General features: G+C 38.8%; 1 protein-coding gene across 1 annotated transcript in view; it reads left to right on the plus strand.

Annotated features, from left to right (window-relative positions):
- Positions 1-15,374, plus strand: part of DCLK1 (doublecortin-like kinase 1) — a 354,978-nt gene that overhangs the window by 20,567 nt on the left and 319,037 nt on the right. The window lies entirely within an intron of this gene.

Raw genomic sequence — 15,374 nt, forward strand, 5'->3', positions numbered from 1 at the left:
TAAATCAACAAATATGTACTTGCTGGCCCTAGAACAGTCAGAAGTTTGAGTTGAGCAGGATTATTCTTAGGAATAAAGTAAGAAAAAAAATGCATATCTTTGAAGATTAAATAATTACTCAGGCATTTCTACTTTTTCATTTATTATTTGCTTAACATAATGGTTCTTTTCTGTCATCTGTTTTCAGTTTTCTCATAGGTCTTATAGCCTTAAGGATGACTGAGGTATGGAAGTAAACTGTGACCAGTAGGGACAATTCTAACTTATTTCTTTGACCTAAATATTTTGTGATTTTAAGTCTTTGTAGTGTTCGTTCACTGGTGAAATCTCATTTTATAGATTTTAAAATATGTATCTAAGAAATGACATATTTCCATCTGGATAGCTTTAAAGTCATATTTCTAGAATAGTATTTATCTTGTATTTTTCAGTGTTAAAATAAAAGGGAGGTTTTTTAGCTACAGAATGAACATCAGTTGACTTGGATGAGTGATCATTTTAATGTGAATTGGTCAGATGAATCCAAAGGAAGCATCACCTTTTGTTGTCTTGGGTGGATTATTTTTGAAAAGGTTTGGCAGAACCTTGATGGTGAGTTGAATTAAAAAAAACATTGATTATATGTACAGCATGATTTACTAGTTATTCAGAGTTTACCAGATTACATTTTTGAGCACACTATCTTTGATGGAAGTTTAGTTTTTAATGTGGTGCTATCAAAATGCTTTAAAAAAATTTTTTTGGAGGGATAATTTGAATGATTTATATGTATAGAAAATACTAAAATTAAAATGACTCATGAATTAAAAAACTGATCTTATTAAATAGAAGACTCCTCCAAGTTCTTAAAGGGTAGCACGTTCAAACTTTCTGAATTAGAAATAGATGCTAATCCTAGAAAGAGTATTAGTCATGAAAAAATACTTCCCTTAGGGATTCATTCAGATACTCTAAATTATAAAATTCATTAGGAAAGAAGGAATATGTGCCAGTTGTTCATTTGTATTTACCATCTTTTGCTTGTCTGATAACCCTTGCCCTAAGTATCATGAGGATAAGGATTCTAATGGATGAGATTCTCTACTGAATGAGATCTAGTCTTCTAGATTTAAGAGTCTGTAGCCTAAATGTCATCAATCCTTCAATGACCAGAAAGTTCATGCTGGCTTGTGAGTTATAGTAGCAATAAGATGGCAAACTTCACCTTTACACATTTAAACCCTTCACTGGCTCCATTTCTAATGAGTTATTCAAACATCTTGTAGTTCTGAATTTTCACATATTGAATTTTCTCAAGATGAGAGTTCATCTATTTTCATAAATATATACCTATTCAAGTAAATATTTTTATAAAGTGTCTCATTAGAGCAAAGAATACATATGGATAAATGTTCCCTCTCCCTGCCTCACTTCAGAATTTTGGTAGCTCCAAATTGCTACTCTGAATCTAAAAATCAGCTTTAATGACTTTAGCTAAAATTTGCCATCAGCTGATTATTTAATTTTGTTTATTTCAGGATCCCTAGAGTCCCTAGAATAGGTATGATGTTCTCAATTGTTTTCTTCCTTACTGAATTTGTCTAGTATCAGTATTTGATAACGGCTAGTTTGCTGTGGTTTACATGTAAATAACCCGAAGTCATGGGAAGGAATCCCAGGTTTAATGTCAAAAGACCAGGATTCAAGTCTTGGCTCAGTCATAGATTCCTTATGTTTTTAGCAAAACACTTAACTGAACCTCATTATCCTCATCAGTGAAACACAGATAAAATGATTACCTGTATCTTATAGAGTGCTTGTGTGTCAACTATGATGATACATGCGATAGCAATTTGGATATATAATGATGATAGCTTTACTGAGCATTGTTCTAAGTGCTTTGCATATATTAGCATGTTTAATCCTCATAACAACTTGCTTATTATCCCCATTTAACAGATTAGAACACTAAGGCACAGAACTTGTTAAAAACATGCCCAAGACCACACAGCTATGATTTAAACTGGTCTTGCTCCAGAGCTTGTGCTGCTAACCACTGTACCACTTTAGATTATGTTAAAGCACCAAACTGACGCAAATGTATTGAGAAAGAATTGTTAAGGGAGTAATCTGTCCAAGGAATATCATCTGAAATATTTCTGCTCTGTCCTTTTTTTCCTGCAATCATTCTGCTGTCTGTGGGGCTCAACTGTTGTTTTGTCAAGCATTCAGTTTGCTGCTATGGCATTTCCCCTAGTGTTGGCATGTTCTTGTCATAGCAGGACCAGTGGAAAGCTGCAGAGGAATTGGATGATTAAGTGGAAAGAACATAAAGACTTATTCCTTGGGTGCCCAGTGGGAACAAAGATGCTTCCTCATGGACCCCAGGAGTCTTTGGAATCATTTTGGCTCAAAAGAGAAATCTGTCTCATAAGCAGTTTGTTAGAATAGAATTTTTGACAACACTGGCAGAGACTGAGGCTTGATAATCCTCTGAGAATAAACCACTTTCCTCCATGCTATCCTATGGAATAATGCTTGGCCATAGTGGGGTGGCACCTGCACTGCTACCATCTTGACCTGCCTGTGGTGACATCAGGGTCCTTATGCTGCCAACAAGATGTCACCCTAAGATGACTTGTCCCACCTTTTTAAAAAATAGTTTAACTGAACCCTCACATCAGCTCCATGAACAATATGGGAATTCCAATGCCCAGTAAAGAATTTCATGTTTTTGGATTGAGAAAGTAGAATTGTTTAAAAAAATGAATTGCTTGAGTGCTTTGAGTAAATGGGTAGAGAGGAAGACGGTTTTGTAGATTGCCTTAGGGCAGCCTGCAGGTATATCCATGGCATGAAAACTGTTGATGCTGGGATTTTGGACAATGGAACCATGAAAGCCGGAGCCTGCTGTTTAATCTGTTACCCAGAGGAGACGGACACTGGAGGGAATAGACCACATGCCGTTCTCACTTGTTTCTTCCACCACTCCTTGCTCCATTGCCTCTTGGGTTTGTGTTAGCCCTAAGCGAGGAGTTCATCAAACAGTACTTTTCTTGATGTTTTTAGACTGAGATAAGGAAATGAACGTTTTGGAAATGCTGCACAATCTAGAAAAGATTTTGCAGGAAGCTACAATTGGCCAAGATGACCGTTGTGGTTCATAAGCAGCCTATGTGTGAGCAAACCCTTTCTAATAATTTCAGCTCCATTCTTTATTCAGGGGCACTGAAGCTTCAGTAAATGGTTGCCCCGACCTTCCTTGTCTTCCTTACAACTTTCAGGGTGACTGCTCACCACGTCATCAGTCGTTTTGCTGGCATGGCTGGGAGTTCAAGGAAGCACTTACCATGCCTTAATTTCAGTGATGCATTTTTTTTTTTTTTAAATCTGGGCCTTGGTTAGAGACCTCCAAAGAAGAAAAAGGGACATTTTCTAGCTGACAGTTAAAATCATGTCCCCTGAACCCATGTTCAAGGGGAGGATTTGCGGGATCTGAGAGTCTGAGAGTCTCTTCCTCTTGCCCAAGCCCAAGCTCTGGATGTTGGAACTTTGCTGTGGGTTATTCACTTAACCTGCCAAGCAGTTCCTCCCAGAGGACATTTGGAGTATAATTGTTTTTTAAGTGCTTAAAATAAGCCTAAAAGTTACCAGATTTGCTACAAAGATACCCTTGCATATCTCCTGACTCCTTTTATGGAAAAGCAAATCTGGCTTTCTTGAGCTGCTTAATCTGTGGTTCTTGAATCCTTCCTTAGAAACATAGAACAGCTAGTGCCTAAGTAGGTGATTTACACTATAAAGAACATAGACAGGGCACTTCCCAATGACCCCCTTCCCACTGAAATATAGCAGTGACAAAATAGATAGCTCTTTAAGTAGAAAACAAATGCACATCCCTATCTTATCTGCTTTTCAACATCAAAGATCCGTACAACATTGCAGCATGCTTTAGTGAAGAGAAAAAAACTGAGGGATGTTATATTTTTATCTTAAAGACATTTCACATAGGCCATGGACTTTATAAAATCTACCACTGCTAGCATGCTAGAGTGAGCAAACCATGTATTGTTTTCCCAATATGGAAAACATTAGGAATTACTCAGCTGAAGTAAGGGTAGTCATAAACTGATTTAGATGGTAAACCATGAGAAAGCATCATAACTGCCATTTTGAGGACATCCCAGTAGCTGTTGATAAATTAATCCATTATTACCTCTTCTCTGTATCTTTTGATCATGAATCCTTATTGCCTGTTGTAAACGTAAAGCTCAAAAGATGCTTGTAAATGAATCAGTAATTGCTGCCATTTATTTTAGGTGTTTAATATAGGAGTTTATTTGATTACAGGAAATGGTAATGATGATTAATAGGAATCTATGAATCAGACATCACAAAATGGTCTTTATTTTCTTCCTTTTGGCTTTCAATATCTAATTCTAATCTGAAGTAAAAATAATTTGGTCCACTCTTGAGTTTACAGCGCTTAATGTATGTCTTCCTCTTACAAGTGAAAAAACTGCTCCAAATTATTATTACATCTGACCTTGGCTATAGGAGTTGATAAGCATAGAAAATGTGGAAACTAGAGGTTTCCAGATAAAATGTAAAACATTTAGAATCTGATAGGATTTATTTGGAATGGAAAAGGAGGTTTTCTGTAGCTGTTAACAGCAGTGGTATTTTTCCTTTTTTATTAGTAGAACTTTTCTGTGACAGTTCTAATTAACTTCTGCAAGCATATTAAAACCCTTCATTCTTGGTATAAAGATTGTGTACTATTGATTTGCTACACTTACCTATGTAGTAAAAGGGAATGTAATACTTTTTAGTTTTGTTTGCAATTGGAGTAAAAAAGCAGTTGATACAAGTAATTTAGCTTATACTTTAAAATGTCAAATTAAACTTTTCTACAAAAGCTCAGAGCACATGTTAAACCATCCTCATGATTTATTAGAGCTATGAATTGATGGAAATAGATGATTTCAAAGAAAAAGAAGTTTAAGAATCATAATGACACTTCACTTATAGAATTAAAGTGTTCAGAATAGAATGTGCTATTTTAGGTCACATATCTTTGGTCAATATTCAGGACTCATGAGCTACACCTGTCCTTATGTAGATATTAGTGCCTTCAAATTGGGAAGATTTTAAATCCTTTTTTTTTTCACTTTGAGCTCCTCTGAGGATGTGATCAATTATAGGTACCTGCAGTGAGGTATATTTTAAGGCTTAGATTCCTTTTAGCAAAAGTCAGTTTTCTGTAAATTGCATTCTAGCTCGCTGTAAAATGAATGCTAAGTTCTCTTAGTGTTTCACTGCTGTACTGAAGACAGATTTTCTAAAGCCCTTCCATAGTGTGTTGAGAGCATCTGGGGGACGTTTACAAGTCTACTGGCTTTGTGATTGCCTTCTGGTGGTGACTTCTCTTGCTTCAATGACAGCTGGAGCCCTGACCTGGCCTGTGAGCCTTTTCTGTCTGGCAGGAGCATGTTGGGATGATGGAAAGAACTTGGACTTTAAAGTCAACTGGTCAGTCAGTTATCCCTGCAACAAACAAACAAAAAAATTCAGCTGAGCCTGGACTGAGATTTCAGTCTGGAAAATCTAGCTTGTGGTTTTTCATCCAAGCCTGGAAAATTTAGTTAGCCTACCCAACTTACTGATTAGTTAAGTTTACAATTTCTGTATATTGAATTTACTTAGAATGAGGAAATTTGCTTATGTATGCTATAAATTAAGTATAGATATATGTGATAACATGACACAGAGGAAAATCATTAGTTCCATAGAATTATAGACTTGAGTTCGAATCTGTCCTCTACTCTGGGCACGGTGAAATTTATCCTCCTATTGGAAATAGTTCACGCCCTGATAATCCTCAGTTTCATCATCCATATATTGTGAATAATAATAATGATAATAATGCTTGCTTTATAAGTTGTCACAAGGACTAAATGAAACAATTCACGTGGCAAATGTAGCACTGTGATTGGTACCCAATTGTTGGTAGTTGTTATAATGGAAATGCTGACACCTAAGTTGCTTTTGGAAAAAAATCATATTTTAAATGTGCTCAAGGGACTCGCTGTTTTAAATTATCCTTTTATAATGACTAATCATATTTTCCTTTGTATATGTGGCTTTTCACATGGAAATGCTTCATGATAGAATAAAAAGAGCATGGAATTTGAAGTGAGACACTTACTAATATAAAGTCAAATCCTGACTCGAATACTCATTAGTGGTGTGACCTCTGTCAAATCAGGTAAACTCTCTGAATCTCCATTTCCTCTTCTTTAAGATGGCATAGTAATGCATACCTCATAATATTGGGGTGATAATTAATTGGCAAAATATGTATATAAAGGCCTTGGCTTAACACGTGGTAGGTCCTCTAACAATATCAGTCCTTCTGCCTTCTGTTCTCATATTCCAGGCTTTCCTAAAAATATAAGACCCTTGTAGTTGTATAATACCATGAATGTGGAATTGGTCATTTTGCACTGTTTCCATTGTAAGTGAATTACTGTACCTGAACTACTAACGACTGTATTTTTATCATCCCATTTATTGTCATTCAGTTGTGAATGCAATGCAGATAATTTATTCACTTTCTTCTTCAATGGTACAGGTCATTCCTTAAAGGTATCTTTCTATTGGTAATCCATCCCCCAAGAAAGTAATGTTACTATTAGTATCATTTGTTGAAAACCTTCTCTGTGCCTGGCACTGGACTCATTGCTATATATATTTACATTGATGATTACATTGATAATTGAAGGTAATCTCATGAACCCCAGCTCTGCAAAGCAAGAACCTACTCATTTCTCAAGATTCAGCTCAAAGGTGGCCTTGTCTGTGAAATATTTCCTATCTTCCCCATGTAAAATTGACAACTCCCTCCTATGGTCATGGCCATATAGGAGCTGCCTTGGTCACGCTGGGCTGTGGTCGTGGGTAGCCATAAATGATGATGGTGCCCTCTGCAGTGTGACCACACACTACATTACCATGCACACCGCACCATGGTGCTTGTTTCTAGCTAGGGCTTCTTCATGAAAGACTCTAGTGTAGAAAAGAAAAAGAATGCATCTGCCAATTTTAGATCATTTTCGCTATTGAAAGCACTTTCATTTTGTGGGGGAACAATAGATATTCTGTTAGAAACATCTCGCCGTCTGAGTCAGGAGAATTGCTCTAAACCTTCCTGACATTGCCTTAGCCATCCAGTGAATAAAGAGAAGAATTGATCAATATGTCCCATGGATTTAAAAATTGGTGATGGGCCAATAGGAGATGTGCATGAAAAGCATCTGGCCTAATTATTGCAGAGACACAAACCTGCAGTATTCAAGGGTGTTTGTGGTGGTAGAGCATAATATGTTGCATCAGATTTTCCTGATTAGTTTTTAAATCGTTGAAACTAAATTAAATGAAAGAAGTCTGTTTCAGAAATTAAATGGAACTTTAAAAATCCAATTTTAAATAGGAACTATGTTGTAAACAACATGCCTTAGAAACAAAAGAACAGATGGGAGATTTATTTTTTAATTGGTCTTGTCCTTTGTAAGATTAATATATAATCCTTGTAAAGAATTTTGAAGGAAATGGGAAAATATTAAGATAAATTAAAATTACCCACAGTCATGTTGAGAAGATGGCCCTTGTTCATATTTTGGTCTTTTTTCCTTTGTCTTCTTTTTTTTTTTGAGACAGGAATCTTGTTCTGTCTCCCAGGTTGGAGTGCAGTGGTGCAATCTCAGCTCACTGCAACTTCTCCACCTCCCAGGCTCAAGTGATTCTCCTGTCTCAGCCTCCCAAGTAGCTGGGATTACAGGTGCATGCCACCACACCCAGCTAATTTTTGTATTTTTAGTACAGACGAGGTTTCACCATGTTGGCTAGGCTGGTCTTGAGCTCCTGACCTCAAGTGATCTGCTGGCTTCACCCTCCCAAAGTGCTGGAATTACAGGTGTGAGCCACGGCACCTGGCCCTGTCTTTTTCTTTAAAACAAACGAACAACAAACAAAAACAAAAACAACAACAACAAAAACCTCAGATCCCACTCTGTGTGCAGTTTGGTTCCTTGCTGCTACCTTCAGGGGACAGTCTGCACATTCATGTGAGAAACATATCAAACCATCCCCTCTCTAACTTTGTTATTTCATTGTCCAGGGTCAGAGCCCCTGAAGCCAGGTTTCCCAGTGTGCTTTCCTCTCTTGTGACTTGTCTGTAGAGCCTCTTTTGTCTGTCTTCTGACTTGTGGCTGATAGTAATCATGTTCCAAAGTCCGATCGAGAAGGAAACAGCATGTAAAGTAGCAATTCTTGAGGTGCTGTTCAGTGTCTTCAGTTACTGGAGGTTAAAAGTATCTCAGACTCCATCTGCTCTGTCTAGAATCCTCTTAGAAAAAAAGTCACATTTTTCAAAACATGTCTGATTCCATAAGTCCAGTCTAGTTTTTGTAAATGCCAGGTAACAGGATTTTTAGGTCAATGGGAGCACAGTCACCATGATCTTTTATGAGTTCCTCCCTGAGGGAAAAACACAGGGTCGTTCTCTTTCTGTGGATAATCACTTCTGCTTGGCATTAGAACTGTCTGTACACCTGTGTGAGACCAAAATATCCCGGAGAAAGAAGATAGTGCTTTGTTGATTTCTGTATTCACGACTACCCTCATTAGATGCTTACAGTTTGTTAAATGACATTTCTTAGTTTTAACTTGTGGCTCATCCTTTAACAAGTAGATTACAGGGCTAGGAGTGCCCCAACAAGAGATCTTTCCATTCCTTTTGTCTGTACTTGGAAGACCATAAACTAAACTTGCCTTGGCAGATAGTAACATACAATTGACTTTTTTATTAAAAACAAAACAAAACAAAACACACACGCAAACCTTCCAGGAAGAAAATAACTCAAGGTAAGCACTAGCTTTAAAAAAAAAATTAGACTAGACATTTTACTTCTGATGCTTTTTCACAGTGAGAGTCTGGAACCTAGAAACTGCTTACACAACAGAAATAAGTTGTAAAGAGTTCTGCTGTGTGCACAGGTGTATGCTTCATCAGTGTTCTTAAAAACCTCACTGCCAGCCAGGTACAGTGGCTCATGCCTGTAATCCCAAGACTTTGGGAGGCTGAGAGGGGCGGATCGCTTGAGATCAGGAGTTCGAGACCAGCCTGGCCAACACAGTGAAACTCTATCTCTACTAAAATACAGAAATTAGCTGGGTGTGGTGGTGGATGCCTGTAATACCAGCTACTCGGGAGGCTGAGGCAGGAGAATCACTTGAACCTCAAAGGCGGAGGTTGCAGTGAGGCGAGATGGCGCTAGTGCACTCCAGCCCAGCCTGGGTGACAGAGTGAGACTCCGTCTCAAAAGAAAAAAAAAAAAATTAATTAAATAAATAAATAACTAAAAACCTCAGTACCAAGAGTGGTCCCAAGACAGTAGCAGCAAGGCCACCAGGGACCAGGTAGAGATGCAGACCCTCAGGCCCCACACAGACCTACTAAGTCAGAATGTGATTTCAACAAGATTCTCGGGCTGTGTATATTCACATTTAAGTTTCAGAAGTGCTGCTCAGGAGACTGAAGAGTATGAATGGAACATCAGAATGCAAAGCCCTAAAGATGGCGAACCCTGGCTGTTGCTACATGGTAGATGCATTAAACATCAGTTTTAGCTGATTTTGCAGTTTTATTAGCATCCTAATGCCAATGTTGACATCAGATGGCAAGATATGATTTCCAGCAACAACGTTCTGGAAAGCAGCCAGCGCATTCGTGTGAAATGTGTTCTCACTGCAATCTAGCCTCAGTGGGCTGCCTCATGTGGAGGGTGGATGGCTTCCTGTATGGAGAATAAACGTAGGTTAAAGAGGCAGGAAGGCTGAACAAACACTGTGGAAACAGGGATCCCCAGGAAGAGATTAATGCCACAAAGTGCACAGGCGTGCTGTTAGAAGTTGTCTGTATCTCCCTGCAATACGCTGCACAAACTGAATATGATCCCTGTGCTGCTTCTGGGTGTCTTCTGTGGGAATGAATGGAAGTCATTAACTGGTACTGAGAACAGATTTTCAGTCTTCGACTATTATCAGATGGAGTCCCTATGCGTGAGACAATTCCCAACATGGACGATGCCCAGAAAGACGTGGGCTTTTTTTTTTTTTTTTTTTGAGACGGAGTCTCAATCTGTCACCCAGGCTGGAGTGTAGTGGCCGGATCTCAGCTCACTGCAAGCTCCGCCTCCCAGGTTCACGCCATTCTCCTGCCTCAGCCTCCCGAGTAGCTGGGACTACAGGCACCCACCACGTCGCCCAGCTAGTTTTTTGTATTTTTTAGTAGAGACGGGGTTTCACCGTGTTAGCCAGGATGGTCTCGATCTCCTGACCTCGTGATCCGCCCATCTGGGCCTCCCAAAGTGCTGGGATTACAGGCTTGAGCCACTGTGCCTGGCCAATGTGGGCTGTTTTTAAGGTGTGCAGGAATGGAGGGGTGATTCTTGAAAATAATTTCCAGCTGTAATGATTTCCTAGGCATGCCCAAGGATTTAGTGGCCAAGAGTCTTATGTACCGCAGACTTGACTGTGGAAAACAACAATGGATGGGATAAGCTGGTGTGAAGGAACCACCTGGTAATCAGAATTAGAGTAATTTTCTTATGACACAGCCTGGGAGGTTAAGAGACTGAGGCGGTGTCGCCTATTTAATTCAGCTGGCGGCTGGCAGGGACTGCACATCAATTAGGGCAGACGGGGCTTTGCAAACAGCCATACAATGCCCAGCGACCCCATCAACAGGGCCTTTTTCTAATGGGAAGGTCAATTCCATCTCTGAGGTTATAGCTCTAAATTAGGGAAAAAATAATAAGCCCTAGAAATAAGTGGGGTCCGTACACAAAGAACCAGTAAAAGGTTCGTTTCTGTCATTGGTTGATACAGTGGCCCTGGGAAGAGTAAAATTACTGACATATTTCTCAGGCCATTTCTGGGATTGCTCTACTGTGAAAGGAGTAGTGCAGGCTTATTGTATTTTGTTTCTTGGTAACATCATCATTTTTGTTTGTTTGTTTGTTTGAGACAGGATCTTGCTCTGTCACTCAGGCATCTCACTCTGTCACGGTTACTCAAGGTCACAGTGACGTGACCTTGGCTCACTGCAGCCTCCGCCTCCCAGGCCCAAGCAATTCTCTGACCACGGCCTCCCAAGCAGCTGGGACTACAGGCATGCACCACCATGCCTGGCTAATTTTTGTGTGTGCTTTTTTTTTGTAGAGACAGGGTTTTGCCATGTTGTCCAGGCTGGCCTCGAACGCCTGGACTCAAGCAATCCTCCCGCCTTGGGCTCCCAAAATGCTGGGATTACAGGTGTGAGCCACCATGCCTGGCCAATCGTTTTCTTATATAGCAAAAATTGCTTTTCTCTTTATTTACATTTTGTGTCAAATTGGTAGACTTAGCCACTGTGTATTGAGAAAAAAATACATCCATTGACTAAATCCTTGCTGCATTTGGCAACAGTTTATAGGAAAAGGGAGAATTTCTGAAGATCATGCTGTGATGCCTCTGGGATACGTTCAGCTGGAGAAAATCTAATCTCATGCATTATTGTATTGTGCAGAGTGCCAGTTATTGACAGTGACCATAAAAAACAAAGACCTGTTACAAAGCCTGTTAGGTGAACAGACTATTCACAGAGTTGTCTTTGGTTTTGCCAAATTGGATCAAGAGTTTCACCTGGGTTTTATTAAGATGATTGTGCTTTAGCTTTTTAACATAAATGTCTTTTAATGTTTAAAATATGCATGTCCTTGTAGACTTGTTACATCAGGAAACATTGATTCAGCATGGATTCTGTGCCAGGCATTGGGAATATCTTAGTTTTCTTTCAGTGAGCAGTGGGAAGACTTGGGAGAACTCTTCACAATAGAATCCTAAGAGAAGAGTCCTTTTAGACTCACTGCAAGCTTTGTTACTAGAGAAACTTGCTTTTTCACATTTGTATGTTCATGAGAGTAGGAGATGATTAATACAGCTAATCTTATTTGAGGATGTCCTTGTACCGTTTGAAAATGTGACTGTCGAAACACTGTGAGTAACATTGCCTTCAAACTTTAAATAACTGAAAGATGTGTTTTACTTTATAGTTGAATTAATAACACTTCTAGCACATTAAGAATCCAAATAATGCTAGGCGTGGTGGCTCATGCGTGTAATCCCAGCACTTTGGGAGGCCGAGGCAGGCAGACTGCCTGAGGTCAGAATTCGAGACCAGCCTAGCCGATGTGGTGAAACCCCATCTCTACTAAAAATACAAAAATGAGCCAGGTGTGGTGGCACACACCTGTAATCCCAACTACTCAGGAGGCCGAGGCAGGAGAATCACTTGAACCCGGGAGGTGGAGGTTGCAATGAGCCTAGATCACGCCATTGCACTCCAGCCTGGGCAACAAGAGTGAAACTCTGTCTCCAGAAAAAAAAAAAAAATCTAAATAATATTAAAAGCCTACTTTTGTGTATCAGCAGGCTAGTAAACAGATTTCCACTAAAATTAGTCCCTGTACTCTAAGCTTCTGGCAGATTTTAGAAGCCCTTAAAATAAATACTAAATGTCCCAGCCCTCAGTTTTATGAGCCTGCACTTTCCCATTGAGGCGTATTGGGAATCAGGTGTGTAAAGTTCCTGTTCATTTTCTACCGTCAGTTAAAGTGAGAGGGAAGTTACTTTCAAAGCGTTACAAGGTTATCAAAATGCAAGAGAACTTGACTTTGGAGATGTTTGCACCCACATACCTACATTTTGGGGCATGAGAGAACTAGAGGAAGAACCAGAGGAAATGTGAATCTATTTTGAGGATTGGCAACATTAATGATGCTGTTTTCTAGGTCTTAAAATTACTTTTTTTTTTTCCAAGAGAAAAATGAAGCTTTATGCTATACATTTGAATAATTGCAAATCTCTCTCTCAGTGCTTCTCTCACCTGGAAGGACCAGTGTGAATGACCCCACTGTAAATGGATTCTGTTCATGTGACTTTTCCTTTGTCCTATTTGCCTTATAATTTGGTCTGACATCAGCTGAAGAAAGTGTGTCAGATCAGTTCTGGGATACCGCCCCAGCTCTGTGCCAGAAAATGAGTGATAACACTTTGTGTAATGAATCAAAAGTTGGAAGACATTTTCTGTTACAACAGCTGGAAACATTTTCTCCAGTTTACATGAAGATTGCTGAGTAATTGGCATTCCAGGAAGGTAAAGGACTGAATCTGTCCCTGGGGGTGAGGCTTTGTAGAAAAGAATAAAATCATCTTGTATGTTGAACCCAGCCCAGGGATAATAACATCAATAAATGTAGAATAGCAGCTAGTGTTTCTTGAATGTTTACCATATGCCAGGCACTAACTAAAATTTCTCTTTTTTACCCCATTAACAGTATTATGGGAGTAGATACTATTGTTATTTCCATTTCACAGATGCAAAATCAGGGGGAAAGTAACTGGCCCAAGTGATTAGTACCTGGTCAAGGCAGACTGACATTCTTAACCACAGTATCATATCTGACATGATATAGTGTTTTCCAAATACTTTAAGTATATAAAATCCAGGTGCATCTTTTTTTTTTTTTTTTGATGAGAATGCTCACAATTCATTACTAAGCTTTATTGGTGTGCCTGCTGGAGTTTAAAAATATTTTTCTTCTGAAATTATCAAATTCCTATGATCTGTTGTCTTTAAACACAGTAAGATTAATATACTACCCTGTTAAAAGGGTTAGACTGGGTTGCCAAAAGACAGTAAATGTTGAGAAAGCTACTGAAATGTCTTCTTTCAATTTCTTCTAAGTGTTTCTTGCTATTTTGGTTCCTGTTTGGATTGTTAATGATTATGAAAATAATCCATTTAGAGTAATTTTAAAAACTTAAGAATCTTACTTTAGATTATTATAAAAATGTATATTCCCAATAGTGGAAAAAGAACATTTTTAATGTAATTAACACATCACAGAGATATACAGTACAACTATTTTAGAGTGTGAATATCACAAAATTTAAAAACATGTCAACTTTAAAATAAAAAATGATTACAACTTTATAATGCTATAATTTTCATACCATAAAAAGCACCCATTTTAAGTATATTATTTAATGATTTTAATAAATCCAAAGAGTCATGCAACCATCACCACATTCCAGTGTTAGACACTTTGACCAAGAAAGTTCCTTCATCTGCATTTGCAGTCAATCTGGGCTCCCATCTCTAGCCCAGCAGCCACTGATCTGCTTATTAGCTGCATCAACTTTTAAATGTTGACCTCATTTTCCTATCTGCTTTTATAGAAAAGTCTCTTTTCTACCTTCTAAGTCATTTGTGTAATTATGGATTCACTAAGTTCATTACCTTTAACCTGTAACCGTAGCCTCCATCCTCTCCAGCTCGATTTGACCAGCACTGGGTTTTATTGAGGTTTTATAAGTAACTTATTACAGAGGTTATGTAGCCAGTTTCAGCACCGTGAGCCACTTATTATCTTTGCACTTTTGCACATATGGTATTTCTGAGCTCACTCCAGACTTAGGTATCCAGGAGAAGAAACCTTTCATGTTCATGGCAGGATGGAATAATTGTTGTCTTCTAAGCCCTAGGGGTGCTTCCTTGGGGCCTATTCTTCTCTCCTACCTTCTTGGGGCCCCATTTGGTGATATTTGCTTTGTTACAGTCCAAAATACCATTTATAAGCTGATTAGGTTTCACGTGATATTAACATATTTCAAGCTGTGTGTATCTTTTTGCATTTCATAGTTACAATATGGCTTCCATGTGCTTTGTCTGTTCCTTGGATAAGATCCAATTATTTCCTAATCTCTCTCACTCCCTCTTCATGGTGGGTTTCCCGCTTGTCCTTTCATCACTTTGCTATTCAAGATCTTTGAGGACTTTTTAAAAATTGCCTATTTCTCTCTTCTCAAGGAAAGAGACTTAATTGTGCATTTTAATATCCTGCCGTACAGTAAAGCTGCACCTGGGAGATTATGTTCACTGAACCATCATTGAAAATGCCTTTGTACTTCAGTGTTAAGATGCTGCTGGCTTTTGGATTCCAGAACAGTTTGTGTATTCAGTGTATACTTATCTTCTTTTTCTTGTTCAAGGCCATCTCTAAACCAAAAACAAGGACTGGTCTCCCCTGTGAAGCCTCTTACAAGATGAGAAAGAAAAGCTGGTCTCTGGCTGGGATTCAAAGGCCTTGGGCTTATGTCTAGGCACAATTCTGAGATTAGTGAGGAACTGAGATTGCTTCCCAGATTTTTCTCCCTTTCTAACCTCCTTCTTGGTAATCTGTGTCTCCAAAGAACCAAGGGGGTTTTGGTGGTGGGTAGCTCCATTAAAG

The sequence above is a fragment of the Colobus angolensis genome, unplaced genomic scaffold, assembly GCF_000951035.1.
Source record: "Colobus angolensis palliatus isolate OR3802 unplaced genomic scaffold, Cang.pa_1.0 Scaffold214, whole genome shotgun sequence".
Taxonomy (NCBI): Eukaryota; Metazoa; Chordata; class Mammalia; order Primates; family Cercopithecidae; genus Colobus; species Colobus angolensis.